The sequence below is a fragment of the Polyodon spathula genome, chromosome 4 (genome assembly GCF_017654505.1).
Source record: "Polyodon spathula isolate WHYD16114869_AA chromosome 4, ASM1765450v1, whole genome shotgun sequence".
In the NCBI taxonomy this organism is placed as follows: domain Eukaryota; kingdom Metazoa; phylum Chordata; class Actinopteri; order Acipenseriformes; family Polyodontidae; genus Polyodon; species Polyodon spathula.
The window spans coordinates 82297114-82302745 of NC_054537.1; positions in this window are offsets into that span (position 1 = coordinate 82297114).

Consider the following 5632-nt stretch of genomic DNA (forward strand, 5'->3'; position numbering starts at 1 on the left):
GAGGTGCTTACTTACAGTTGGGTCACTTTATTGGGTGTGTTTTTCAAATTGGAGTAAATAGCTTCCAGAATGTAGTCCAATGTTGGCTTTAAATCTTACCATCTGTGCACCTCCATTCATTGTAGTTTTCAAATGTACAGTTTTAAGAGAGTCAAGTGTTACAGTAAACATACATTTTTATTTTAAAACATAACATTTGGAAGAACACTTTTAAATAAATCTGTTTTTAAGCCCATGCTTTCACTTACTTGGTCAACTCCCCTTCAGGGTGAAATTAGCCCCATCTCTTCAATGGCTTCTTTCTGTCTTAAACCAACCTTCCGTTAATAACCGACATGCTTTCTTGTCTGTCAAAAGCCACAGCATACATGTAGTTACACAGGATACTTACTCAATACAACTTACTCATAACTACTTCTGTTTAGAAACATGTAAAACCATGTAGGTATAACATACACAGTAAACAAATGATGGGCAACCTTGACCTCTTCTGACATGGCCACGTGACTGGAGTCAAATTTACCACCTTTCGTAACTTTGTGGTCATAAAAATACAAAGATTTAGTTTTCTTACTGCAACCTCTTATTGTACCTGTCGTGTAACAGTTTGAGCATTAAGTACAGATGATAGGCGAGAGACTAACAGCACTGCTAAGCATGATTCAAATTTCATGTACTGTAGGTGCAATGAGTTCTGTACAATGCACCCAAATCTTGACCTGAAGGACCACATGCTATCCAATGCAAGTCCTCATGAGGAACATTTTATTTATTTATATTCTTTAGTCCCTTGTATTAGCATGTCAGTAGATGCACTAGACTTCACTATACAAGTGTGTGTGTGTGTGTGTGTGTATATATATATATACATATACATATACATACATACACACACACTTGTATAGTGAAGTCTAGTGCATCTACTGACATGCTAATACAGGGGACTAAAGAAGAGGGAAAAACAGACATGTGCAGGATGTGGTTTAATGACCTGAATGAGACAGGATTAAAAGGCACTCTAAAATGAAATGAAAGTGGAGACATCAGGAAGGACTCAAATGCTTCCCGCAATGGATAACTTCCCAACAAAACCTTACAATGTGATACACTACCACAGTTTAAACTCATTCTCTGGGTTTTTTCAAAGACTTTAATTCCATAGAGCAAATCAGCAGATGTTCTGTGTGTGTTTTTTAAATTTTTTTTAAATCTGTCCTTTCCACCCTGCTGTTTTTGCCTAATTTTTATAAAGATCAAAAAACAGAGCATAGCAATAGCTAGATAATCGTATATATATATATATATATATATATATATATATATATATATAATATAGATATATATATATATATATACTATATACATATATATATAATATATATATATATATATAATATCTTGCAAAAGAAAAAAGTATTCAGACCCCTGACCAATTCTCTCATATTACTGAATTACAAATGGTACATTGAAATTTCGTTCTGTTCGATATTTTATTTTAAAACACTGAAACTCAAAATCAATTATTGTAAGGTGACATTGGTTTTATGTTGGGAAATATTTTTAAGAAAAATAAAAAACTGAAATATCTTGCTTGCATAAGTATTCAACCCCCACACATTAATATTTGGTAGAGCCACCTTTCACTGCAATATCAGCTTTAAGTCTTTTGGGTTAAGTATGTACTAGCTTTGCACACAGTGTCGGAGTGTTTTGTCCCATTCTTCTTGGCAGATTTGCTCCAGGTTGTTCAGGTTGGTAGGACGACGCTTGTGGACCGCAATTTTCAAATAGTGCCACAGATTCTCAATGGGATTGAGATCAGGACTTTGACTGGGCCACTGTAGGACATTCACCTTTTTGTTCTTGAGCCACTCCAATGTTGCTTTGGCCTTGTGCTTGGGATCATTGTCCTGCTGAAAGGTGAATTTCCTCCCAAGCTTCAGTTTTTTAGCAGACTGAAGCAGATTCTCTTGCAGTATTTTCCTGTATTTTGCTCCATCCATTCTTCCTTCAATTGTAACAAGATGCCCAGTCCCTGCTGATGAGAAGCATCCCCACAGCATGATGCTGCCACCACCATACTTCACTGTAGGGATGGTGTGTCTTGAGGCATGAGCAGTGTTAGGTTTGCGCCACACATAGCGCTTTGAGTTTTGGCCAAAAAGCTCTATCTTGCCCTCATCTGACCACAAAACCTTTTCCCACATCTCAGCTGGGTCACTCTCATGCTTTCTGGCAAACTCCAGACGTGCTTTCAGATGGTACTTTTGGAGTAACGGCTTCTTTCTTGCCACCCTCCCATACAGGCCAATGTTATGCAGAGCTCTTGATATGGTTGACTGGTGCACCATTACTCCACTCCCAGCCACTGAACTCTGTAGCTCCTTCAAAGTGATTGTTGGCTTCTCTGTGGCTTCTCTCACAAGTCTCCTTCTTGTTTGAGCGCTGAGTTTTGAGGGATGGTCTTTTCTTGGCGGTGCCTGGGTGGTGTGATGCAGCTTCCACTTCCTGATTATTGATCCAACTGTGCTCACTGGGATATCCAAACACTTGGATATTATTTTGTACCCTTTCCCTAATCTATGCATTTGTATTACTTTATCTCTAACTTCTGTAGAATGCTCTTTGGTCTTCATTTTCCTTCAGATTCACAGCCTTACCAATGATCCTTCAACAGTGGGGTTTTTATCCAGAAAATGTGACAGCAACTTTAATGGTTCACAGGTGGAGGCCAATGGTAAGGTAACTGTGTCCTCGTTAGGGCAATTTCTTTCATCGGTGCAAACTGGAAACTTCCACAGCATAGGGGTTGAATACTTCTGCCAGCAAGATATTTCAGTTTCTTATTTTTCTTAAAAATACTTCCCAACAAAAAAACAATGTCAAATTACAATAATTGATTCTCAGTTTCAGTGTTTAAAAAAAAAAATATCGAACAGAACGAAATTTCAATGTACCATTTGTAAATCAGTAATATGAGAGAACTGGTCAGGGGTCTGAATACTTTTGCAAGGCACTGTATATATATATATATATATATATATATATATATATATATATATATATATATATATATATACACACACACATACACATATATATATACAGTATATATATATATATATATATATATTAGCGAGTTGTCTTTGGCTAAATATTTTGGTTTCCAACCACAACATTTAATCTTAAAATGAGTTAATTGGGATATAAGTATAACTCTAATGATTTTGTGACTTTCCTATATACAATTGTGTTTAAAAACCGCTCAGGAGGGATATTAGAATTTGGGAATTTTACCTTTCTACAACAGGAAGACCATGTCTATTGTCTATAGCAAGTACTAAAGTCCCAATTCTTTCTTGGAAGATAACTCATAACTGTGAAATTATCTAAACAATTAATAAAAACTACATTTCTGTTTGAAATAATGTCAAGAAATTATCCATGGAGTAAACATTTTGCAGATTTCAGCTTATCCACCAAGCATATAAGTTTATTTTGTTATAATGCCGCCATTTTTCATTAACTAGTTTTCATTGGGATAATAAAACAAGGAAAGTGCTGCCAAAACACAGGTATTGCTTTACAAAGAGAGGTAGGATTTAATGAAATCTCCTGAAATAGGTTTTATGTTCTGTACACAGCTGATGGGTTGAAAAGTTCCTTTTTTCCTTGAACCAAACCATTTCTTTTTCTATATTTATATATATATATATATATATATATATATATATATATATATATATATATATATATAATGTGTGTTTCCTTAAGGTCCTGTTTAAAAATATCCTCATAATTGAGAATTGTATTATTTTTTGGTGTCAAACAGTTCAGTTCCTAAAGATGTCCCTCGATTAACATACTAACCAAGCACTGTTCTCATATTTGAGCAGTAAAACCCAAAACAGTTTATTAACCGAGTCTGACGGATCACCAGCACCAAGCATGCCCAGCATGGGGAGAGAATTAAGAAACCTGCTGCAGCAACTTATTGATAATTCAATTTAAATTTCTGAAACTACAGTAGTAGTACCAGTGGTTGGGTTTTGTGCTCAGGCTAGCACATTAAGTGTGACAAAATCAGAAGATATCTCTGTGGGCATATTGCTACCGCCTAATACAATCAGCTCTCTTCATTTAAATTCACCTTTTCATGGTGTTTATCCAACATTTTTAATTGGCTACCTCAAAATGCAGCCACATGCCAAATGTTTCAGCAGCACATGAATGGGGTGTCAAAAAAAGGAGGAGTTTTTGACCCAGAACTGGGTATTTGTGTCATTGTAATCATCCTTTTATTTATCAAACATTGTATCAGGCAACAATATGGAACACATTTGTGTCTCGTCAATATACACATCATAGAAAATAATCACTTGAAAACCCAACTACAAGATTATCATCTATGTTGTACACAGAGGACATATAAAAGTAATTCAGTTTATGCAGCTTCAACGTTGAAACCAGGCTGCCTAATCAGTTTAAGTACACAGTGAATACTTTCAACCATTAATTGAGGTTTCATTTTTCCTTTGGTAGCAATAGTATTGTAGTATGGTTAAGTGAACTGGGGATTCCACCCACCATCTCCAACATAAACAACCAAAACCCAACAAGACAGGTGCTCAAATTGCATCAGTAAATTGTAATAGATGAGCAATTTTAGTGGAGTGCATGGCTTTCAATGTATGCCTCGAAATGTTGTAGACCTCTAACTAAAGATTTCTAGGAAAGTGGTATCAAATACAAATGATATGCCAGTATTATCAAGTTGCTCAATTTATTTAAACAAATCAGCTTAGAAATATCATTGCATTTAACAAACCTTTAAAACACGTAAAACATACTTGTTTGCCATGTTCCAAAACATGTATAAATACATCCACTTAAATTTAGTCATAATTATTAATTAGGAAAAGAAAAAAGATAGTTAATAAGGCAGGTTTTCTGAAGCTTACACAAGATTACTCCCATGCCGTACACTTTGACAATAAAAGTAGTTACAGGACACTTGACAGTGCAACACATCAGCACCGTAGCTACAGATCTTACATATCGATTCCTTCTCATAGCATTTAGAACCTCAGAATGAATATTCTGCATATAGCAACAGGTATAACCTTAGGTTGGTGTTGGTGGTTATGGTCCACATCGGAAGCATATAAGTTTGGTAAAGGCTATTTACAGTGTACATGTCCTAGCATGCACTGGGTTTAAAAAAAAAACACCTGCCAATTAATTTTAACGTATCACACAGTGTCAATCAATTTTCAATTCCAATTGCCTTTTATCATAGATCTGAAGATAACTGCCTCCCCCCCCAAAAGAAAAAATGAAAATTCTTACAAAAAAAAAAAACTACTTAGTGACGATATCTAAATGCATACACTAGATCCTACAGGTTAAGGCAGTAGAATTTAATTCCTGATACTGTGTTTTTGACCCAGACTACTTGGATTAAAGCTGTCCATAAAGACTTTATTTTAATAACTGCCCCACCCACAAAACTATTTTTTTTTATAATGTATGTATTATATATATATATATATTATATAAGTATACTATATATAATCTATATATATATAATATATATACAATATATTATATATATATATATTCTATCTATATA